The sequence below is a fragment of the Natator depressus genome, chromosome 1 (genome assembly GCF_965152275.1).
Source record: "Natator depressus isolate rNatDep1 chromosome 1, rNatDep2.hap1, whole genome shotgun sequence".
NCBI classification, from domain to species: Eukaryota; Metazoa; Chordata; order Testudines; family Cheloniidae; genus Natator; species Natator depressus.
The window spans coordinates 170,937,681-170,963,879 of record NC_134234.1 but is presented as its reverse complement, the minus strand read 5'-3'; positions in this window follow the sequence as shown (position 1 = coordinate 170,963,879).

The following is a 26,199-nucleotide window of genomic DNA, read 5'->3' as shown; positions in this document are numbered from 1 at the left end:
TGTATATTGCCTTACTTACTGTTTGGTGTGTGAGCAAAGAATGTATGGTATACTAATTAACTGAGAGGAGACAGCTGGGCCGGATGGTCAAGAGGGGAGTGGAGGAGTCAAGAGGCAGAATCACCCAGATGACAGATTGACCATCCTAAAGCAGAGGCATACACCCCAAGGACAAGATAAGGAGTTGAGCCAAAGGGATGAGATAAGAAACAGCTGCGTATCCTCCTGATAACTCAAAATAATGCTAATTAAGAGCAACCTTGAATACCTCATGATTGACAGCTCCAGTGTGACACAGCAAGGTCCATAGACTTGTATGGGAACTTATCACTATAAAAGAAGGGTGTATTGCCATGGGACTTTGGGTTCATTGTGCATCAAGATCGGAGCTTCAAATGTGTTTGACAGAGGTCCAGCTCCACTCCCTCGTGTGCAGTTTGGCTGGCCACTGGTACTGACCGAGTAACACTAAGGACTGTTATCTATAAGATCAAGCTGCAAAACCTTTTGGTGTGTGTGTGAATGGAAGTATATGCTGATTTTAATGTATAATTGTACTCTCAATAAATGCAGCGTATTGCCTTATCCCCTTTAAAAAGATTGTGTGCTTCTTATAAGCATAACATGTGTGTTGCAGTAGAGTGCTTCTGATGTTATGTCTAATAAAAGTATTTCATTTTTTTGATGACGAATGATATATTAAAAGGATTGTGTATATTATAGTAGTACCTGGAAGCTCTAACTGTTGATATTATATAAACATATAATAAGAGGACTCCTTGCCCTGAAGACCTTATAGTCTAAATGAGCAAGAAAAAGAAAGGGTGCTTGGGGAAATGGAAGCACAGAAAAGTAAAGTAACTTGTTCAAGGTCATATCATGGCACCATTAAAATCAATAGAAATTTTGCTATTGACTTCAGTGGGGTCAAGATTTCACCCTATGTCTTCCGACTCTCAGTCCAAGGCCCTATCCACAAGTCCACACTATTTCTCCATAAAACAGAGTCACACAAGAGCTGATCTCATCAAATTCAACGACCTAAAACTTTTGCTAGTATATCCTATGTACTATATTATATGGAGAGGTGGTCATAAATTTTCTGACAGAACATTTTTCTGTCAGAAAATGTTGATTTGTCGAAAGTGAAGTGTTTCATTGAAACATGTCACTTTCAATAAAACTTTGTTTCAGGAAAGAAATGAAATAAATGTTTTGATAAAGTGAAAAAGTTCCAAATCAGCATTTTCAGAATGGAACATTTTTGGGGTTTGGGTTTTTTAATTACTTTTTGTTGCAAAAATTATTTTATATATTATTATGAAAAACAAATAATTGTTTATAATTATTGAAAATTGGAATAAAACGTGAAACTTCTCAATCAATCCATTTTAATTTGGTTTTGTTCCATTTGAGAATGGAAAATAATTCAAAACTGGTATTTACTGTGAAATAGGAAAATCCAGTTCCTGCCTAGCTGTAATTACATGTACTATAGAATAGGTAACCTGTAGTTAAAAAGTTCTCTTCTGTTTTCAGAGTGTACAGTATTTTTCCCTGTGATCTTGTTTATATCTTTCAGACCTACTGTAGTCTCATATAATATTGCCAGTGCCCATGTATTTTTCTGTCTTTTCAATTTCTGAATTAGCTAAAAGGTTTTTCTACCTTTGTCTACTACTCCAGATTCTTCTACCATTCCAATGTATCCCCTTTGTTTGGTTTTAAGAGGTACTTTTTTGAGTGTGTTTGTTTCTATTTTCATTAGTTCTCCATCAGAATCAGATGATGCTTTTGTAAGAGATAATCATGCATGTTATACTTAGAACTGTCATATTTTGAAACAATAATATTTTGAAAACATATTTTTACATATTTCTAGCACCCTCATTCTGGCTCTGTAGTATACATTCTTGCACAGTGATTTGTGCCTGCATATATTATTTGTATGACCACTGCTGTACTTGTATATCTACTCCAGGACTTTGCTTGTTTTCTCATATTTATTATATATTCATCTACATGGACAGGCTGACCTTGATTCTTTAAGTTAAAGGCATGCCTCTTTACATTATGCTTTAAAGTTCTCAAGCATATTTATTACAATCTGTTTTATCTCCCTCTCTTTTCCCCATTACATTTATGATAGATTCCTAGGCTTGAAGGATGGTCTCTCACAGTTCAGTTGGAAGTCTTTAGATAACCTCAAATAATGTTGAAAGAGCCAACAATTGTGCAACAAATCATAGTCTTAAAGAATACCAGTTGAGATTGTAGTAATGGTGCATCTCACACAAAGTAGGTTTAAATCTATTTAAATACTGACATATAAAACCTCTACTGTTGCATTCATATATAGAACTCCCAGGGAGATCATTATGGCAGAATTTGTATCTGAAGGAAGAATTTGGCAGTCCAACTTAATAGTGGTTTTATGTATAATCAATAATATTTTCAGTCTGTTTTCCTACTGTTGGTTTGGATTGCTCACTCCTTCTCACAGTGATAGAGGAAGATAAATACAGAATCCCACAGATCCAAGTCTCTGATTCTAAAAGGGACAAAAAATAGTATTTCTGTCATATTCCTTCAGATGATGTCATGAAATCCTGATGGTGCAACAAAGATGTCATGTTTAGAGCTGGTAAATATATATATATAAATTTTTGCTAAAAATTTGAGAAGTAAACAAAATGTTTTGGTTTCCATTTGTTTTCTTCTCAAATATTTCTGTTTTCAAAAAGCCATTTTTCACCTGAGAAAAAGTTTTGATGCAAACTAGTTGTAATATTATGATGAACATATTATAATATCAGTCTGGGATAAATTTTGTCAGTGTAATTGCCTTCATTTACACAATGTCTGTATGCAGCCCTTAATGAATCCCAGCTGTATCTCTTCTCACCTGTGTTGGTTTTCCTCTCTTATTCTAACTTTCTTCAATTGGCCTGTGCTTTCTTTCTGTTGAGGCTCAGAAGAAAATGAACTAATTGATAACTTGCATTTTGCTTCCACAATCTAAATCACATTACCAAGTAGTCAGAAGGCATTCCCTTCTTCCTGAGAACTACATGTCCTGAAAATTTGATACTAACAAGTTCAAGCATTTCATTAATGGTCAAACAGTAGATAATGATCATTTTATATATAGTCTTGGATTTGGTATTGTGAGTTGAATTTGGAGTCTCCTGTTTCTCTGCCATTTGAACAGCAGTTTTGGGGCACCGATGGGACAGACAATATGATCTTGCCAACTGGGCTCTACTTAAAGGCTGGTCTCTTTCTCTCTTATAACCTGAAACCTACGATTACATTTGGTTTTATGGCCAGCCCGCCAGATTTCTAGAGCACGACAATGATGAGGCACCAAATGTGGCCTATAGAAGGTCATGTTATATGTCAAATTTGGAAACCCGAGTACTGGATTTCTTGGCAGTATGCAAATATGATTTGTTTCCCTTCTTTCTCGCCTTTTCCTACACATATACAAACACCTCTTTAGATATCATGACATCATACTGGTCCCTTCTATGGAAATATTGGTCAGCTGTTGTACATTATGACTGTAATGGTTGCAGATATAACTGCACCTCTGTCTCCTTTCTGGTCTGTCTGAGGGCACCCTGATTTGGTGGTGGAATTATGAAATCATCCTTGGCTATGTCTACACTACAGCTTATGTCAGCATAACCTATGTCATTCAGGGGGGGTGAATAAATCACTCCCCCTTCCACCCAAGTGATATAAGTTACAGTGACATAGCGCTGTCCACACCGACTCTTATGTCAGCGTGAGAAGCTACCGCTGCTGATGGGGGTTGCAGAAGTTAAAACAATGGGAGAGCTCTCTCTCATATTGGTGCAGCTGTGCCACTGTTAACTCTCTAGTGTAGCTGTAGCTTTTCACTCTATCCTGTGTGTACCAGCTACTATTGCAACCTCTTGGCTGTAATAATGGCTACATTAATAATGGTCCTGTAAAAGCATAGATCTTGAATCCACACATGGCCTCTTCCCACCAGCCATGCAATCAACTCCAGAGGCTTTAAGATAGTGGAGGCCTTGCAGGTGACTTCTACCAGTGGTGATGTCAACAAAGAAGAATAAAAAGAAGGAGCTAATCAGAAAGCGTTTTACAAGAATCCCAAATGCAAGTCGTGTCTCATATCAACACTATGGGAAGACACTAATAATACTGTGTTCTCTTATAGCACTTTTCTCAATGTGTTTTACAAGGGACGTCAGTACCATCATCCCCATTTTACACATGGGGAACCAAGGCACAGAGAGGGGAAGTGACTTGTCCAAGGTCACTCAGCAGGCCAATAGCAGAGCTGAGATTAGAACCCAGCTCTCCTAAGACACAGTCCAGTGTTCTGTCCACTAGCTCACACTGCCTTTCTAGAATAAGCTAATTAGAGACATTAACGTGTAGTGTATTTTCTGAAAAATGCAGTGGGTTTGGGAGCAAATCAATACAAAACCAAAATTTGCAGGCATTTTTTTAAAATTGAATGTGGCTTGCAACCAGCACATGATGTTCCAGCCACCAACCCTGCAGTGTTCCCAGGTCCCAGTCTCGCAAACCTTCTGCATATAAAGTGGAGTTGCATGCATGGACAGATTGAAAGACTTTTCCTCCCTCCCCATAGTGAAATTTACAGTGTAAATGAGCCAGGAGTAAGATAAATAATTCAGAGTTTGGGTGTTTTTCATTACATAATAAACCAATGTTTACTGTTACATCTGTGATTTTTCTAGCAGGCATTTAAAGATAAATGTCAGTTCTGAACAACAGTCACACTATATACGATAATATAGTGCTAACATCTAATTCCATCTGTTTGTGATAATAAAATGGTGATAAACATTTTCAAGTACATTAAAGTAAAAAAAAAAAAATATCAGGATCACCCTATTTGAAGTAACAAATTTTCCATAGCAGTAATACGTATGTGAGGATACTTGTAATCCTGTATTTATCTCTGGGTCATATGCATGTTTCTGACAAATCTTCACATAATTCTAGCACATAAATGACTTAATGGCACTGACAGATGTACTTGGGGGGGAAATGTAGTGAGTTTCATCTATGATGAAACTGTTTTCTTAGTGAATCAGTTTCACTTTAAATATGTGCTATATCATATAATATCTAAGGGAGCATACACTTAGCAACATTACTGTAGGCAAAGTATATGTGCTGTTTTATTAACATTTTTAACAAGTACTCTGGCTGTCAGTTCTTAGAAATAAGTGCATTTCTATGGCAAAAGATTTTTCATTTTTTTCCCCTTCATCCAAGATTGTTATGGAATCTGCAATAGCAATGAGATAAAAATATATGCTTTGCAAAACTGACGAATGTGTCCATGTTTTCCCAGTGTAATGTTGTCCTCTAGGCATGAAAAGATAGATAATGCAAAGTGAAAAGAATTGTCTCCCTCTATCTGGAAGAATACTTTAAAACAGCTGCAGGTAATTGCAACAGATTAATATTAAAGCATAAAAAATGAAATATTGAACACAATATATCCCTTTAAAAATACAGGAGATAGTACTCACAATATTTTTTTCCAGTTATTGGTTGAGGCATTTATATTTTCTCTTGCTATGTGTAAAAATCTTTAGGATGGAATCCAGAGCAACCTGCAATTATTACATATGATGTTAGGTATTATAAAAATACCCATTTTACTTAATTTGATATAAATCATCCCAAGAATATCAAACAACAATTAAGGTCTTCCTGAGACTAAAAAACCAAGAGAAAATGTGAGTGGAACGCTAAGATTATGCCCTAACTAACTCACCACATATCATACTTAAAGTGTGTTGCAGTTAAGAGCTCCATCTGCGGCTAGGACGTGTGCTGTGAGCAGACATCCAGTACGAAATTCGGGGGGGGGGGAGGGTAGGACCCCCCTCTGTGCCCCCCCCATGGCACCCCTGTGCATTGTCCTTTTTCTCTCAAATCCCTCATACCTAGACACTCTTTTTTTTCTGGGTCAGGAGGCAATGTGAGAATCATTGGCTGGGGTGGGGGAAATTATATTGCTTTTGTCCAAATGGCATCTGATGTTGGTTAGATAAAAAGAGGACTTCAGTCTGATTTTTGTTTGCAAGTTTAAAATTCAGACAACTAAATATGTATCTATCTATCTATCTATCTATCTATATGTATGTATAGGTAGATTAGATTTATAAAACCTTTTCAAGTGGCAGTTGCAATCAAGGTAAAAGTCAGAAACTACCTTGCTCTATAAGTAATAAATAGTTATTTTTATTAACAGCTAACACTTCCGTAATATATGACTGGACAACAGAAGTGTTCATCTAAAGACTTGCTTTTAAAATCAAACAAAGGATTTCCTCCAAATTGGTGACCAGTTTGAGCTCAGAAAGACTGTATAGGCTTAAATTAAATTCATAAGGGGATGTATTCACCTGCACAAATAGAAGTTAGTGCCTAACTCCCACTGAATTTCAATGGAACGCTTCCATTTGTGCCTTTGCAAATCTCTCCTCTGTACAAGTTTATAACTGCAAAGTTAACACATGCTCTCCTACAGTAGCATTAGTGAATATCATTATAATTAGAAACTTACAATGAAATCTTAATGAGAAACATGAGATAATACATCACCATCTAATATAATGACACCTATTAGGATGTTAGAGCTCAACTCATCAGTAGTGTACTTATGAATACTCATCTTCATTTTTATGGAATTTCTGTAATTTAACGGATGGGTGTAATCACCAAAAAGAATGAAGGAAATATCTGATTACATACTGACCCTGGAGGAAGGTGCAGCATAATTCATGTGTCAAACAGGACAGGACCAGTGTACAGCAGGAACAATTTTTTTTTTCATTAATGAAACTGGATGCACCTGGATATTGAAACAGCAAAACAAATTTGTTATTTAAAAACAATAATATCCCTATGTAGAGGACAGTTCTTCATTGGCAACTGGCTACACAGTATGATCTAACTGATGTTCCCCTTGTAAGGTGTTTTTGGTACATGGTTATATTTTATTATGTATTGTAATGAATGTTGCTGCAATTCAAAATGGAGTCTAGAAATTCAAGATGGCACATATGATAGGAAGGGTTTGAACTCCATCTTTTACCCTTTCTTCATGACATTTTCCTGCCAAAACTCTTTCCTGCCAGAATTTGAGGGACTGAGAACTGGCTGGAACCGGTTGGGGGCAGTGCCTGTCAGAGTGTGCCTCAGGAATTCGCGCCACAGAGAGCATATAAGGGACTGTCAGTGGTGACGTAGTTTCTATCCACTATCGAGGCAGCCACGTCTAGTTTCTTTGTACAGCATCGGATCAAGACTTCGGCTACTAACATCTGCCAAGGACTCTGATACTTACCTGATTCCTGTAGTCCACCAAAGGATCCAGTGAAGGCTTTGCTATCAGCCCAGAGCAGTTAATCTCCTTCTTCGGCGGTACAGAGCCAGATCCTCTGATGTTCCAGAGATCCTGAGACGGACCATCCATTGCCGGTGTCCTCCATCTGCAGTTAGAAGAGTGATGGTAATTGGTTTTGGGGCATTTATTAGTTCAACCAAGGGACAGTTTAAAGGTCCGGGCTGTATGCCGCCTTGCTGGAATCTATTCGTGGGTATTTGTAGTGTTCCCCATAGTGAATCTTCCCCCAGTTGTTTCTATCCCTTCATAAATCTTCTTTCTGTTTAAGGTTATATTCTCTCTATCCTTTATTTCAATGCAACACGAGCGGGGGGGCACACAGATTTCTAACTCTCTCAGTTAATAGACACTGATAGGAGTCGAACCTGTGGTATATGTCACCTCCTTATTATTCTACACAGAGATTTTGGGGTAACACTCTGATTTTTACTATTCTATAATCTCACTACATGTAGAGATTTGGAAAGATTTTGCATGGATTTCGAAATATATTGTATGTACATGTTAGGTGAGAAAAATTACACATGAAGCAGTTATGCGAACCTAACCAAAGTCAGGCCAATAAAGGTTGCTGGGAAAGTCTCTGAAAGCAGAATGAAAGAATACTTGTTTAAGTTACAGAGAGTGAAAAAAAAGGAGAGGCCTGCATTCCTGCATTTTTTGTACCAGATGTTCTGGGAACAGTCCTTGAGATATGGAGGCACTGTTTTCCACTCCCTGTTTTTGTGTTATGTCTGTTCTTAACTCCTCGTCTCCTGGTTGACACCCATACCAATAACAAAGTTAGTGAAGCATTACGATTTGCTAAAAGTTATCTACAATAAGGGGGTAGAAGTGCATGCATAATAGAGAAAGAGGATTTTAACTAACATGGATGGGGGTGGACTGCTTCATGAATAAATCTGTGACGCGACGGAACTGTCTATAAAAACCTATTAGTTTTACATAGAGACTGCTGGTTCTCTTTGGAGACGGGCTGCTCTCTATTGTTGAGTGCACTCTTCAATAAAGAGCTTTGTGTTTGGACCTTGCTGGTGCTACCTGTCTCTCTCCGGTCAGACAACGAACCGTGCCATCTGGGGTTCGAGTCCTCGACATACATTAATCCAAGGATTCTTTTTAAATTGCAGATCAGAGACAGAACGACAAATAATTACATAAGAACAAAGATTACAGTGGGAGATAGTTTCATAAAAGATTGTATAAGCCTAACAAGATACCCTTTCATATGTCTTTATTTTCATGGAACTTCTGGGATGGATCTTTTAGTAAAGCAAGAATTTGGTCAAATATATTCTATTTGTTTATTTAAAAATATTTTTGTTTGCCCTAATTCATGTGATATAGCCAAGTGTCCAAGTAGTTGGTGTGAGTTGCTACAAGAGTTAATCATTTTCCCTGTTGAAAAAATAAAAGGTTCCAAAGCAGTTTTAGTGCTTTGGGACCAAGGGGAGGTATTGGGGCCATGCCACTGAACCACAATAATAATCTAGCAGGCAACAAGATAAAAACATTCTCTTTCCCCACTTTTTCCTCCCGTCCCGCTGATATACTTACCCCAGTCCGCGTTCCCCTTCCATCTCCCAGTCCTGTTCCTTTCACCCTCTGGTTCCTTGTCTATCTTTTCTTTTTTGCAACTTTTCCCCTTATTATTCCCCCACCATTTCTTCCTTTTCCTTCACCCATAGTTAATCATTTACTTTTTCAAAGGTTTTTGCAACTGGTAGAGAACTGCACTAGTGCTGAGGTCTTGCTGTGGTGAGAGCAATTCAGAAGGATTTCCGGTAATGAAAACTCCTCTTACTGCTTTGGGTTATCAGCCCTTCCTAAGTTTATAGTTTGACCTTAGGGATCAATCAATATATATTACAAAACTGTCTGTATTAAAAGAGAGAAAGAGTGAGTTTGCAACATGACCTGATTAATTTTCCTCCTGTCACTGCTGCTATCCCAATTCTCACCAGTCAGTGGAGCAGGAGAAAATTAGCTTTAGCAGCAAGACAGATAATAACACAGGCCTTGTCTACACTCCAGTTTTGTTGACAAACAGTACAGGTGTACACCCAACAATGCTCCTCCCACTGATTTAACTCTCCTGCTATGCAGACATAACAAAACCACGCGATGAGCTGCATAGAGCTTTTTGCGATGCTGTTAAGAGTGATGCTGCATGCATGTAGACATTGAGATTACTTGTGTTACCCTAATTGGCCTCCAGGAAGTGTTCCAAAATGCCCACCACGACCACTCTGGTCAGCAGTTTGAACTCCGCTGCCCTGCAGATACACAGGCATGCACCCCTCCCACATTTAAAGGCCTGCGCATTTTTGGAATTCCTCTTCCTATATGCTTGGCATGGACTGTTCACACAGCATCTTCCCAGCTGACCATGCCAGCTTTCTGCAACAGACACGCTCCCGCATGGAGTACACCAGAGATGTTGAATCTGCTGGGTCTGTGAGGAGAAGAGGCTGTGTAGTCGCAGCTTCTCTCAAACCTTAGGAACTTTGCTATCTACAGGCAGATTGCTCGGGGCATGCAGGAGAAGGGACATGAAAGGGACATGCAGCAGGGCTGGACTAAAATCAAAGAGCTGAGGCAGGTGTACCAGAAGGCAAAGGAGACAACCATCACTCTGCTGCAGCGCTGAAGGCGTGCAGCTTCTATGAGGAGCTGCATGCCATCCTTGGCAGTAACACCACCATCACCACCAAGAGCCCCGTGAATACTTTGGGGTGAGTAGAGGCAGTGGCAGGTGGAGTCAACCAGGAGGACAAAGTGGTGGACTTGGAGGAGGATGTGGGACATGCAACAGGGTTGTCTGGTGGTATGGTGAGCCAGGACCTATTTTCGACTGCAGATGGGTCTAGCCAGTCCCAGCACTCTGGCTCTGGCACTCATGAAGCAGGAGAAGCAAGCTCTGGTAAGCATGCATTTTGCTTTAATACTGCACAGTGATAGGCGATTGAGGTCTCATTTCCATAAATATGGCAGGCGACCAGCTTGGCTTAATGGTGAAATCCTAGCGGATCTTAAACATAAAAAAGAAGCTTACAAGAAGTGGAAGGTTGGACATATGACCAGGGAAGAGTATAAAAATATTGCTCGGGCATGTAGGAAAGTTATCAGGAGGGCCAAATCGCACCTGGAGCTGCAGCTAGCAAGAGATGTCAAGAGTAGCAAGAAGGGTTTCTTCAGGTATGTTGGCAAAAAGAAGAAAGCCAAGGAAAGTGTGGGCCCCTTACTGAATGAGGGAGGCAACCTAGTGACAGAGGATGTGGAAAAAGCTAATGTACTTAATGCTTTTTTTGCCTCTGTTTTCACTAACAAGGTCAGCTCCCAGACTGCTGCGCTGGGCATCACAGAATGGGGAAGAGATGGCCAGCCCTCTGTGGAGATAGAGGTGGTTAGGGACTATTTAGAAAAGCTGGACGTGCACAAGTCCATGGGGCCGGACGAGTTGCATCCGAGAGTGCTGAAGGAATTGGCGGCTGTGATTGCAGAGCCCTTGGCCATTATCTTTGAAAACTCGTGGCGAACGGGGGAAGTCCCGGGTGACTGGAAAAAGGCTAATGTAGTGCCAATCTTTAAAAAAGGGAAGAAGGAGGATCCTGGGAACTACAGGCCAGTCAGCCTCACCTCAGTCCCTGGAAAAATCATGGAGCAGGTCCTCAAAGAATCAATCCTGAAGCACTTACATGAGAGGAAAGTGATCAGGAAAAGTCAGCATGGATTCACCAAGGGAAGGTCATGCCTGACTAATCTAATCGCCTTTTATGATGAGATTACTGGTTCTGTGGATGAAGGGAAAGCAGTGGATGTATTGTTTCTTGACTTTAGCAAAGCTTTTGACACGGTCTCCCACAGTATTCTTGTCAGCAAGTTAAGGAAGTATGGGCTGGATGAATGCACTATAAGGTGGGTAGAAAGCTGGCTAGATTGTCGGGCTCAACGGGTAGTGATCAATGGCTCCATGTCTAGTTGTCAGCCGGTGTCAAGTGGAGTGCCCCAGGGGTCGGTCCTGGGGCCGGTTTTGTTCAATATCTTCATAAATGATCTGGAGGATGGTGTGGATTGCACTCTCAGCAAATTTGCGGATGATACTAAACTAGGAGGAGTGGTAGATACGCTGGAGGGGAGGGATAGGATACAGAAGGACCTAGACAAATTGGAGGATTGGGCCAAAAGAAATCTGATGAGGTTCAATAAGAATAAGTGCAGGGTCCTGCACTTAGGATGGAAGAATCCAATGCACCGCTACAGACTAGGGACCGAATGGCTAGGCAGCAGTTCTGCGGAAAAGGACCTAGGGGTGACAGTGGATGAGAAGCTGGATATGAGTCAGCAGTGTGCCCTTGTTGCCAAGAAGGCCAATGGCATTTTGGGATGTATAAGTAGGGGCATAGCGAGCAGATCGAGGGACGTGATCGTTCCCCTCTATTCGACACTGGTGAGGCCTCATCTGGAGTACTGTGTCCGGTTTTGAGCCCCACACTACAAGAAGGATGTGGATAAATTGGAGAGAGTCCAGCGAAGGGCAGCAAAAATGATTAGGGGTCTAGAGCACATGACTTATGAGGAGAGGCTGAGGGAGCTGGGATTGTTTAGTCTGAAGAAGAGAAGAATGAGGGGGGATTTGATAGCTGCTTTCAACTACCTGAAAGGGGGTTCCAAAGAGGATGGCTCTAGACTGTTCTCAATGGTAGCAGATGACAGAACGAGGAGTAATGGTCTCAAGTTGCAATGGGGGAGGTTTAGATTGGATATTAGGAAAAACTTTTTCACTAAGAGGGTGGTGAAACACTGGAATGCGTTACCTAGGGAGGTGGTAGAATCTCCTTCCTTAGAGGTTTTTAAGGTCAGGCTTGACAAAGCCCTGGCTGGGATGATTTAACTGGGAATTGGTCCTGCTTCGAGCAGGGGGTTGGACTAGATGACCTTCTGGGGTCCCTTCCAACCCTGATATTCTATGATTCTATGATTCCTTTTATATATGGTAGAGGTATAAGAGAGAGAAATGAAGAGAACCTATGCAGCTACAAAATAGGTGCCCCATGGAAAACTTTGTTAATGTACACTGGAATGCCCAGGAAATCCTCCCTATAGATCTCTAGGAAACTTTCATGTTTCAGCAATCCTTTGCTGAAGGTTCTTTGGCAGAGCTGCCTTGTTTCTGCCCCCGCTGTAGGAAACTTTGCCATGCCAATCAGCAATTACTTCTGCAGGAACCAAAGCGGCACACAGACAAGCAGCATACATAAATACATAACAGGTTGGCATATGGACCCCGTCTGAAGCCACAAGCATGCAGGAGATTCACCCTGGCATCATGGATTACCCTCAGGTGTGAGATATCGGGTTCAATTACCCCAGTCTGGGGAAAAGAGTGTCAGTATTCATTATACTTTCCCTAGGCACTTGTATTGACTCTCTTCACAAACCACCCAGACCCTTTGTCTCTTATTGCCCATTCCCACATCCCAACCCCCACCCCCTGGCCAAACTCAGCATATTTGGGACTCTCACTGAGCTGTGTGCTAGCAAAGACATAGTGAGAAAGAGGTGCACGGCCGTCCCTAGCCATTCGGGGGCCCTACGCAAGTCCCCTGTGCAGGGGCGAGTGGGTAGGGCCCCAAGCCTCAGTGGGGGGCGGGGCTGGCCCCAGGCCTCGCAGTTGGGGGCAGGATCAGGCTTGGGGGTCAGGGAGGAACAGCCCCCCAGCACTCACCAGTGGCATGGCTGGGGTCAGGTTGCTGCACTTCCTGCCACCGGTGAGTGCAGGACTGACCCTTCTGCAGTCCTCAGGGGAATGGGGGCGGGGCTGTAGCAGAGCTGCGGTGGGAAGGGGGCAGAGCTGAGGTGGGGGCTTTGGGGACGGGATGGAGTGGGGGTGGGAGTGGGGCTGGGCAGAGCAGGGGTGGGGGCCATGGGGAAGAGGTGGAGCAGGGGCTGGAGCAGCACGCAGCTGCACAGGTCACCAGGAAATGTGGTGCCCCAAATTTCCTGGTGCTCTACACAGCTGCGTACTTTGCGTATGGGTAGGGATGGCCCAGAAGAGGTGTATGTGACTTTTGTGATTCATGGCTTTTGAGTACACTCACAATACTGTCTCTGTTCATTGTTTCTCTGGATTCTGCAGATGTGCCCTTGAGGATCAACTGCAACACACTGGTGGAGTGCCCCCATCAGATAAGGAGGCGAACCAGGATGAGTAAGGAGGACATATTTAGAGAAGTGCTGCAGTCAACAGATGCAGCACATAGTGAAACAAGAATATAGAGGGAGACAATTAATGAAACATATATGTTGGATAGCCTGGAAAGTAGACATGGGTAGGAGTGGATGATAGATAGAAGCAGATGATAAAGCTACTCGAGGGACAGAGGTGCTCTGTAATCTGAGCACATGCATACACCATTCCACATGCAGCCAAGACAGAACACCATTCCATACCCTGCCCAAACTCCCCCAACACATTTCTTCCATGTGCCGATTGCATCACAGCACCCCGGGGAATCTACCCCTAGAGACTGATGTCATGATGAAAGCTGGAGTTACACATAGCTGTGAGAGCCTGAACTGAGAGACTTCTCTTCATTGCCATGTCCCCAGTTGGGGGGGGGGAGGGGGGGGTTCATCCTTTAATTAAAGTCTAATACTTGAAACAATACAAGCCTTTATTTGTGTCATGCACATGGTAGTTGCTGCTAAAATTCAAACACCGTGGCTATTGGCAGGAATCATTTTTCATTACAATTAAAGCTCAGGGAAGCAAGCATTACAGGGGTCATTTAAGGTGGCAATTAAACATTATCTGACTGAATGCATTACTGGTGCTCATTGTCAAATGCACTTTCAGAATCTCCCTGATTCCAATAGCCCCCCTGCTGAACCCCTCTAATTGCCTTGGTATCTGGCTGCTCAAAATCATCAGCCAGACAATCCACCTCAGTGCTCCTCCATGGGGAAACTTTTCCTTCTTTTTGCTTCGCAGATGTTATGCAGAGTGCATCAGGCTGCTATGACCATCAGAATATTTTCCTCATTGAGCTCTCACCTGTCAAAAGGTACATTCAATGGTCATTCAGCTCCTGCTGAGCCTGTTGTTGAAGCACTCCTTGCTGCTATATAGGCTGTAAGGCTTCATGAGCCACAGGAGCAAGGGGTTAGGCGGGGTCTCCAGGATCATGATGGGCATTTGCACATCCTCCATTGGAATCTTCTGTTCTGGAAAGAAAGTCTCAGGGTGAAGCTTTCTATGCAGCTCAGTGTTCCTAAAGATGCATGCGTCATGAACTTTCTCTGACCACCCTGCATTGATGTCAGTGAAATGGCCCTGGTGATCCACCAGTGCCTGCAAGACTACGCACAATTTGCCCTTTCGGTTGATGTACTCTGTCGCAAGATGGTCTGGGGCCAAAATTGGAATATGTATGCCACCTATCGCCCCATGGAAGTTAGGGAATCCCATTGCTGCAAAGTCATCAAGTAGTTCCTGCACATTTTCCAGAGTCAGAGTCCTTCATAGCAGGAGACGAATAATGCCCCCCAAACAATTGCATCATTGCAACCCCCACAGTGGACTTTTGAACTCCAAACTGATTCACTACTGAGTGGTAGCAGTCTGGAGTTGCCAGCTTCCACACAGCAATTGCCACTCACTTTTCCACTGTGAGAGCAGCTCTCATTCTGGTGTCCTTGCCTGGCAGGGAAGGAGCAAGCTCCTCACACAGTTCCAGGAAGGTAGCTTTGCACATCTGAAAGTTCTGCAGCCATTGCTTGTTATCCCATACACACATCACAATGAGATCCCACCACTCAGTCCTTGTTTCTCAAGTCCAGTGCCAATAGTCCACCATGAGCAGCTGCTCTGTGAATGCCAGCAGCAATCTTGAATTGTTTCTTTCCATTGCACACAGCAGGGCAGGCATCACAGATTCACTTTATGTTACCCAGCTCATAAAATACTGCAGGACTAGCCATGTTGTATTCATAACGCTTATCACCAGACTGATGAGCAGTTCAAGATCCATGCTTTCAGGCACAGTCGGCAGGTGCACAGTTTACAGGACTTTTTAAAAAATCACATGAAATTAAGTCAGAAGGCCATGTAATGATTGGATGGAAATAACTGCATCATGGGATGGTGAGCATGCCCCCATGATGCATTGCTATCTGTTCCCAGATCTTCCGTGGCATAGGGTGGTGAGTTGCACAGTGGGATAGCTACCCATGATGTTACACTCTCTCTGTCAATGCAAGACCACTGACTGTGGATGTGCTTTGCCAGCACAAGGAGTGTTGTGTGGATGTGCACAACCAATATAATTAAAGAGGCATATGGTCGTCAACATAACTTACGTCTACTTAACTCTGTAGTGTAGACAAAGCCTTAGTTCTGGCCCTGCAGGCAACATTGGTGTTGTACAACCAAGCAGTTGCTGCTTCTCTATGTAGCTTCCCCTGCTGACCCAACTTTCTCTTCTCCTCTGCCTTGACCCAGCTTATCTCCTTGACTATCTGCCTGTTTTTCTATTCACTAGGAACCCGTCTGGAGGAAGAGGGGCTGGCTTTCACAAATCCAGCCACCTGCTTCTCCTGTTCCAGCAGCAACTAGCGGTGAGATCTCTCTCAAGGCCACCCAACTGCATTCCCTTCCCCTTGGAGTTTGTGAAGTAGCAGTAGAAACAGGTAAAGTTTGTACAACTGGTAAATAATTGACAGTTCAATTTTATAAATATTCTGAATTGTTATGAGTCCCTTTAAGTGGATCATTTTAGCCAACTAGGAGATTATATACCTCAGATATAAATCCCATACTCCTACAATACTTCGAATATTACTGATAAATATTACTTTTGGTAATATTTTTGGTCCAACACTCCCCTTGCAGGATAGATCTAATAACATTTTTTTTTCTCCCCCAAGATTTTTCCCTCTGACACTGATTCCCCTATCCTCAGTGATTAAATGTGTTACTATTTTCCAGATTTTATTTGGCAGAAAGCTCAAAATAGGACTAACAGAAATAAGATCTTTCTACTTAGGGAAAGAATTGCATACAGTATTAGATGTAAGCATCTATTATTAGCTTGTGTGACAAGGTTCCTGCTCTACTTTGGTGGGTCTTGCACTTATTGGCAAATTTGCTTGCCTTGAAGCTTCACGACAGCCCTCAGCTTGGCCGTTTTTCTGAACCCACAGTTCAGGTCGACTCCTCCTGTGTCTGACTAGGAGTTGGGAGGATTTGGGGGGAACCTGGGGCCGCCCTCTACTCCGGGTTCCAGCCCAGGGCCCTGTGGAAGGCAGCTGTCTAGAGTGCCTCCTGGAACAGCTGTGTGACAGCTACAACTCCCTGGGCTGCTGTTGGATCATATTAAAGAAGTTCTGTACTAAAATCACAAATGAGTTTGATTCCCCATAGTTTAAATTCCAGGGTATTACTAATTAAGAGGTCTCTTGGTTTTTAGCACTGTTTCTCTCCCTCTCTGTGTGAAACTTGCAAGCTGCTAATGGTGTTAGTACATTCTAAGACAGAGTCTGTTCTCAAAGCAATTCTTTGTAACAACAACTACTCACACACAGAGAGATTCAAAGCAATACTCTGTAACAAAAAAACAGCACCCAGAGACTCCCCGCCCTTTTGTTGTATTCATCTCACTTTGTTAACAATTGTGATTAAAATAGAGATAGAGGATGTATCTGGATGGATGCTTGGTGTGGATAATAACTGAATGATCAGGGAGGTGCCAGCCTAAGAATGCAGTGTCCATCGGCTGAAGAAAGTGTCAAGTGGAAATAACCAGAGGACCTCCGGAGGGCAGACTGCAATCCACCCAACAGCCTCAAGAATGGGAGAACCAAAGAACAAGATAACATCTGGCAGCACGGAGCTGTCAGGAATGTGACATCTACTGATTGATTCAGCAACAGCATGATGAAGCAATTCCCATAGACTGGCATAGGAAGAAATTCCTATAAATATGGACTCGAGAAAGTGAGAACTTTGGGGTCTGATTCTGCAAACCAACTTCCAGGAGCATCAGATGTGCATCTGACGAGGCCCTGCTCCCTCCTCATGTCCAGGCCACCCGGCCAGTGGCTTGGCATGAGCAACTCTAAGGCTGGTAACTATGATAACAACCTTGCAGAACCTGTGCGTGTGTGTGTATGAATGAATGTGTGAATAAATATGAGATTGAATGGAATGTTATAGCTATAACTAACTACTTACTATGATTCTTTCTGTATTCACAATAAATGTGGTATTTTGCCTTTTCCCCTTTAATAAGATCCTGCTGGTTTTTATTTTATTGGTATAACAAAATGCAAAGTAATGCACATTGTAAAGCATAATCCCAACTATACATATACAATGATGGGATCTAAATTATCTGTTACCGCTCAAAAAAGAGATCTTGGAGTCATTGTAGATAGTTCTCTGAAAACATCCACTTAATTTGCAGCAGCAGTCAAAAAAGTGAACAGAACCCTGGGAATAATTAAGAAAGGGATAGATAATAGGACAGAAAATATCATGTTCCCTCGATATAGATCCATGGTACACCCACATCTTGAATACTGCGTACAGATATGATCTCCCCATCTCAAAAAAGATATACTGGAATTGGAAAAGGTTCAGAGAAGGGCAACAAAAATGATTAGGGATATGCAACGGCTTCCATATGAAGAGAGATTAAGACTATGACTTTTCAGCTTGGAAAAGAGGCAGCTAAGGGGAGATATGATTGAGGTCTATAAAATCATGATTGGTATAGAGAAAGTAGATGAGGAAGCGTTGATTACTACTTCTCATAACACAAGAACTAGGGCTCACCAAATGAAATTAATAGGCACAGGTTTAAAACAAATAAAAGGAAGTATTTCTTCACACAATGCACAGTCAACATGTGGAACTCCTTGCCAGAGGATGTTGTGAAGGCCAAGACCATAAGAGGGTTCAAAAAAGAACTAGATAAATTCATGGAGGATAGGTCCCTCAATGTCAATTAGCCAGTATGGGAGGAATGGTGTCCCTAGCCTCTGTTTGCCAGAAGCTGGGAATGAGTGACAGGGGATGGATCACTTGATGATTACCTGTTCAGTTCATTCCCTCTGGGGCATCTGGCACTGGCTGCTGTTGGAAGACAGGATACTGGGCTAGATGGACCCTTGATCTGACTCAGTAGGGCCATTCTTATGTTCTTATGTAGTGCCTTGAAGGATTTGGCCTCTAAATGTGGAGCTTATGGTATTTCTGTATTTTTTGCACTTTTCAATAGAATGTAAGTTTTTATTTGAAAAAAATGAAGGGTTTTTTAAGTCAAACAGACTTCTCCATATAAGTCAATATTCAGCTTCCTGCAAAAATGAAATATATAGGCTGCTGTATCCAGAGGAACTTTTAGAGTGCTCTGCAGTTTCGAAGTGGATAATGACACTTAGAAGCTGCACAAGAGTTAATGTAGATGACGCCTGCAAAACTAGTCTTCTCCCTCATCAAATGAAAAGTCCCAAATCCATAAAGAGTTTTCAAATGAATGGTGAATGTTTGGGTGGTGAATGTTTGGGTGAATGCTCACCTGCATATTTGCACTAATACGTATTCACAACAGTTTCTTTCTCAAACATTTTTGCAAATAAAAATGTGCTTATATAAATGTTTGCAGAAAGTTAATGAAAGGGGTCGTGAGTATGCTGGCAAAATCTTACTCTTGTTATAGGTACCATAGGATCGTCAATAGCCACACAGAGTAAACAGGATCTCAATTTCCAGAAAGGAACATTACAAGAGCAAGAAAAAATTGAAGTCAGCATGTCTATCTTAATAAAAGTTCTTAGTAGATCTGTTGAATCCAGTTCATAAGCAGCCATAGGCCATTGGTCTGCACGCTGATACCATTACTTACTGAGTGAAAAGACTGAAAGGACACTGAAAGGCTGGCCAACTGAAGACTGATTGGAAATATGTGCTGAGACACTGGCAGTGAAAAGGAGTGTTCCCTAGATTCTGAGTTTCTCAGAGCAGGGACAGTCCATCTTGAATGTTTTGAAAATAGTCAGTGCTACTATTAATGAAAAATAACAAGATTCCTGGGTGCAAAACTAAGGCAACAAGAAGGGAGGAGGACCCATTCACCAATATCTAGGAAAAGCTTATAATTCCAGATGACTAAATTTACAAAAAATAAATGGGTGAAAGAAATCTCCAAATATGGCACACATTTAGCTGAAGTCATCCAGGACCAGAAAGTTAGATCACATGCCAAGGGACTCATGTTCAGATAATTCCTATTGATTCTGATGTCGATTTTCATTCTTTGCAAGCATTACATGGCACTTAACAATATAATTATCAGATAATAGCTGCCTACTAACATTCTGGGCCTGTATCTCTAATACATGAGTCTAAGCCTTCATAAAAAGGAAAGGAGAACTTGTGGCACCTTAGACACTAACAAATTTATTTGAGCATAAGCTTTCGTGAGCTACAGCTCACTTCATCGGCCTTCATGTTTACCTTTAGAAACGTCATTTGTTCTCAGTGTTCATACCAGCTTGTCAAAGTACAAAATGCATTCTGAATAAATACTAGAAGAAAAACTGCTTACACCTGGAAATAGAGTAAGTGCCATTGGAAAGTTGCAGTACAAAATAACACAAATATAGGGATTTTTAAGGTCTTTCTTCAGTTTTAAAGTAAAAAGTTCTATTGCCTTAAAGATAATATTTATTTACCAAAGCTTTATAGTTTTAGTTTATTTAAGATTCGAAAGCAGTCTTATGGTATTTACATAGATTTTAAGCGTCACTCTCTTTAATCCTGCAAGACCTAACACAAAATCACATATATTCATTTCAAAAAGGAAAAATCATGGAGCACACAATGCCCTAAGGTGTCTGATACTGCAATTTTATCAGCTCCAGCACAGCAATGGGAATACTGAATCCGAAATTCAAGTCTTAGCAGGTAAATAGAAATATTTTTTTTTAAAAAGAAAGAAGATTATCAAATATTTTGTTTTTAGGTGTACACATAGACGGCCTAATTCTGTAACCATTACCCATGTCCAGTGAATATACTCACATGAGTACAAGTAGCAGGATACAGACCATATTTTAGTAATGACTTGAGGTCTTAAAACAGGTCTTTTCATTTCAAGGTTTAGACTTTCAAATCCAGCCAGGGGATTTTACCATTCAACTCCCATTTATTTCAATACCAGGTATAGTTTTGCATGGTAAATGCACTTAACCTATTGAATCGAATGTGTGCTTGATATGGTATAAATATATTCGCCCTTCTTTTCATCTGAATTCTAGCCTTGGTCAGACATTGTGTAAGCCAAGCAGTAGTACATACCAGCTCTGATGTAAGCAAGGCATGATCTACACCTAAAACGTAGGTTGATCTAACCACATCTCTGGGGGCTGTGAAAAAAATTGCACCCTGAGCACCATAGTTAGGTCATTCTATCCCTTAGTTTAGACAATCAGATTGATTAAAGGATTCTTCTGTCGACCTTCTTATCGCCTCTTGGAGAGGCGGATTACCTACATGGATGGAAAAAAGCCCCTTCTGTCGATGTAGGAAGCATTATAGCTGTGCTACTATAGTGAATGTAGCATAGAGACATGCCCAGAGATGTTAAGTTTGTTATGGGGTATCATTTGTTATATGTATGTACAATGCCTATCAAAATGCAACTCTGACCTGGCTGAGTCCTCTAAGCATAATAATAAGCATAATATAATAAATAAATAATAATAATAATAATAATAATAATAAATAATTAATAATAAATAATACATACTGTAGTTATTTATTAATAATAATAAATAGAATTAGAGCTGATTGCCACACTGATGGGACTATAGCTGTCTCCTCTAGTCATCTCATGTACATGTTGAACAGGAAAGCATATGACAATGAGACCCTATGCCAACCCACATAAAAAATAGAGCCATTCAGGGGTTACTATCACTGCCAGGGTCTGCAGAAGATAATACATGTACTTGTCCTAATTTTCAGATCCCGCTTAGTTGTATTCAGTGCAGGTTTCAATAGTGGCAGGGAAGGGGAAAGTGGCTTTAACTATTATTCAAGGGTTGGACATGGGACCAGTTCAGTATAACATCCCTCAGGGCTGCTCAATGTACACTTGGCTGTCTACATCCCTGAAGGCCAGGTGTGTCATTCAGAAGTGCTCCGGTTCTTTCCCCTAGCTACTTCTGTACAGTGGGTGTCATGATGACATAGCATTACTGCCCTGGCTCTACACCATTGCTATGTCAGGGGAATTCCTTGTTAGCTGATTAAGGCTGGTTTATGGATCTTTTGGGAAAGGTTGTGATGCTACTTTGCTGACTGCAGTCAAGATGGAATTGAGTAGTGTTTGTAGAACAGCATTTATGCCCCGTAGGGTAGCATATCACATCCAATAGGGGGCCTGCCTCTTGCTGTTGCTGCATTCCTCAATCAAAATTTGTTGGAGCTGTAGGAATTCTGCCTAATTTGCTCTAGGGAGTTAAGGTCCTGGAGTGAGAATCCTGGTGGAAGTTAACTTTGGAGAAATGTGCCTCTTCCCACCCCTATTCTCTCTCCCCATTTAATGAAATGCTTGTGCTATTTAAAATGACAAAGTAACCATGTAAACAAAACTCTGAAAGACTGTTTTGTTGTAAATATTAGAACAAGTCCCTTATGTTTGTTCTAAACCTACTAATAATCCAAAGAGAGAGATAAAAAAAGAAGTTCCTTTTTTCCCATTAAGAAAACTGTTGATAAAACTGTTTTCTTTTATGTGTTACCAAAATGCAACAAATACTCTGGATAAACAACAACAACAAAAGAACTGGATGAAGATGATTTGCAACTGAATTCAGCTGATGTTATATTATTTTTTGTCTCTGGTAGAGGACATTTGCTCAAAGAGAATACTGCAGTTGTACTTCTGTACAAACAGGATAACTCAAGTACTTTTGAACTTAATTTTCTTCTTTCTTCCACAGAAAGAGTGGCCACCATAGGTAAAGCTGCATAACTATTTACATTTGATGCCTTGGTTAATCTGATGCCTTGTAACTGTCATGTTCCTGTACCAGATATGGACTGGCTACGGAGCTTCCTTCTTAGGGAGATAAGCCATCATAAAATCCTTTAATGCCCCAGGTATGGTTAAGGTTAGCTTAAATAAGGTATTTTACACCTAGTGCCACCTATTGGATGAAGAGGATAATGCAGAAATGGATCTTCCTGCCGCAGGATTTTCTTGGCTGTCTGTTCAGCTCTCTCAAGCCTCTCCATTTGTTTGTGGGTAATGTGGGCTGCTAGTAATATGATCAAAATCATATTTTGTTTGGAATGAATTAAATTGTGTTGCAGTGAATTGTGGTCCATTGTCCATCACTAGTTGTTCCAGAATACCAAAGGGAGAAAAAGTTCCCTTTAGTTTCTCTATAGCATTGTGTTATGTCTTTAAGAATATTATTTCTATATAACTGAAAAAAACAGTCCACAATGATCAAATAATTATGTCCTCTAAATTTGCATAAATCTGCAGCTAGTCTCTTCCAATGTCTATCTGGGAGGGGTATTATTAAAAGTTCTTTGTGTTGTGCAGGTCTTTTAGTTCTACAGTGTTCACATAGAGATATTTTATTCTTTATGTCCTTGCTGATGTCCAGCCACAACAGAGTGGTTAACCCATTTATGGCATTTAGTTAATCCTTGATGTCCTTCACGGATGAGATTTAGAATTTCTCCTCTTATTTCTTTTGAAATTAAAATGCAATCGCCTTTAATCATGAGTCCATTTGACTCACTTAATTGTCCATTCACTGCAAGGTAGTCTCTTGCCACTTCCTTGGTGTACTTTAGATACTTGGACTAGCTAGACCAAATGTAATTAAGAACTTGTTGAAACTGGGTGTCTTTTCCGAAATTGGTCTTTGTGCACCCACGGTGTCCATGTATGCCTTTATGTCATCTTCAAGCTCACAGGTAGTTGAGTGCAATGCTGAGTTCCATGACAGAGTGTCACTACCAGATTATTCCCAGGAACATATTTAGCAATTGGGTTAAATCACACTAACCTTATCAACTGGTATCTCAGTGGTGGTTGTTCCAGGTCTTTTCCACTGATTGTTTATTCTACAAGTGATTTATGGTCAGTTATAAGTGTAAATGAATCCAAGCCACACAGATATCAGTAAAAGTTCTCATTTGTCTGTATGCTTGCCAGGTGGTCCTTTTCAATCTATGATTATTGTTTTTCTGCTTCTGTGAGTGTGCGAAAGCAAAATGCAACTAGGTTCCACTCAGAGCCACATTATACCACCTAGGCCATATCTCCTTGCATCTGAACTGACCGTTGTGGGTTTGTTCACATTGTAGTATTTGAGAACTGGAGCTGTTAAGATAATTCCTTTTACCTTTTTGAAGGGAATGTCTTGATTTGTCCCCACACCCAAGATATTTTGGATTTTAACAGTTCATTCCATTCAGTGGTTTTGCCACTGTAGAAAGGTCTTGTAGGTAGCAATCAAGGTAATTTACCATCACCAGTTTGTGACTCAGTTATGGTACATTAGCTGGTGTGTTCAAGTCTTCAATTGCTTTTACCTCCTCAGAGCTAGGACTGATTCCATCTTGTTTATTGTCTGTCCCAAAAACGTGATCTAGGGTAGGCAGAGAACATTTTTTCCTCATTTAGCTTCAGTTCAGATTGACTGGTTAGGCTTATGACTTTGTTGAAGGTTTTGTTGTCTTCTTCCATCGAAGAGCCATATATCAAAATAATGTCCATGAAAACTATAACTTCATTTGTGTTCATTAACAGTTCTGCCATCTTTCTTTGGAAAATTTCAAGTTCACTGGTAATCCCCAAAGGCAGTCTTATAAAGCAAAGTCTCCCAAATGGTGTGATAAATGTAGTTAGTTTAGCACTATCTTTGGCTAAAGGAATTTGCCAGTATCCGCCACAGCATCTAGCCTGTAGAATACCTTAGCTCCTGTCACTTTGGAGGAGGAAGTCATCCAGTGTTGGGAGGATACATTTCTCTTTCACAACTCCTTCATTAAGTCTTTTAAGATCCACATGGATTAATAATTACCCATTTTTTCTTTATAACTGGTACCACTGGGGTATGCTGTGCTGTTAGCTCAGAGATTTTCTCAATTATGCCAAACTGTTCCATTCTCTAACTCAGTTTCCACTTGATGAAGTAATGGAACAGGAATCCTGTGAGGTGTATGACACTGTATGATTCAGCATTGTTTTTAAGGTTATTTGTACTGGATTGCCTTTGAAAAGTCCAATATTACCAAATATTCCATCGAGGTTTCCCCCCATTCTGACTAGGTACATCATGGCTGCCATGCTGCAGCTGAGAATGCTATTGGGCTGTGGTCTTTTGATCACATGCAAAGATAGCAGCTGTGTATTCAGCGTGTAAATTGTTTCTGTGATATACTGGCCCGTGCAGTTCAGAGTACCTCCAGGGCAAGTCAGAGCTAAGTCATGTGAGCAGAGCTCTGAAAGGGGTTGTAAGTGATTGTAAATCCCTTCTGATATGATTGTGACATCAGTTCCTGCGTCAATTTTAAAGTCAATTGTCTTGCCGTGAATATTCAGTTTCCCTCTCCAGGCAGGCTGTGTGTCATCACAAGTAATAGATTACAGAAACAATAGCTCGGTTGCCTAAAATATGAGTCAACTCCTTGACTACTTTGGTGCCTCAAACAGCTGCAAAATATCCACACATCATGCATTTATTAAACCATGCTCCTCTGACTGGATGTGCTGCTTCTCTTAGGATATGTTTTTTTCCCCCACACTTTGTGCAAGTAGGTTGGAATTTGTCCTTCTAGCCTGGGAGTTCTCTCTCCTTGGTTCAGGGGTTTTATGATAAATACTTTTAATACTCAAGTGTCTGTTCACAGTTAATAAGTTATTTTCAGGTTGCTCTTGTATTTTCTTCTGCTGTTTGGCTAGTTCAGACTGCTTTGCTTTCTGTGTATCTGTGGCTAGGGTTAAGTCTGTCTTCAATTGTAGCTGTTGTGAAAGATTTTTGTGTGTTTAATCCTAACCAGCCTGTCTCTGATATTTTCATACCCAAAAAATCAGTTTTCAATCAATGTATATAGAGCTCTTATAGAACATCCAGAATTTTCCCTTGGTCCTTGAATTCAATAGTGGAAACATGCTCTTTAATAAATCACATTTCTCTGAAGTATAAAGTATGCATCAGACATAGCCAGAACCCCTTCACAGTCATCTTTGTGACTGTCTTCAGTAAAGTCAAAAGATCAAAAGTTATGCTTTGCTTGCTTCCCCCTAGCATAAATTAAAGAAAATATCAGTATATCTCCAGTTTCTTTGTGGAGCTTTTTCACTATTTGAAAGCTTGCTTTCAGCCTGACCACTGTAAAGGTTAGTCAAAGCTGAAATTCTCTGGGACATTAACGAGTGACAGGTTAATGAGATCTTACAGCCTTTGTTGTTTTGTTCCTTTTGTTTGCAACCTTTGTTGCTGTTCTCCGTCTGTTTCGGTCCTTTCCTGACACTAGTTTTCTTTTGATACCATGTCATGTTCCTGTACCAGATAAAGATTGGCTACAAAGCTTCCTTCTTAACAAGGTAAACACCAGATGTGTTCATCATAAGATCCTTTAATGCCCCCAAGATAGGGCTGAGGTTAGTTTAAATAAGGTCTCTTTCACTCAGTACCCCCTAGTGGCTGGACCA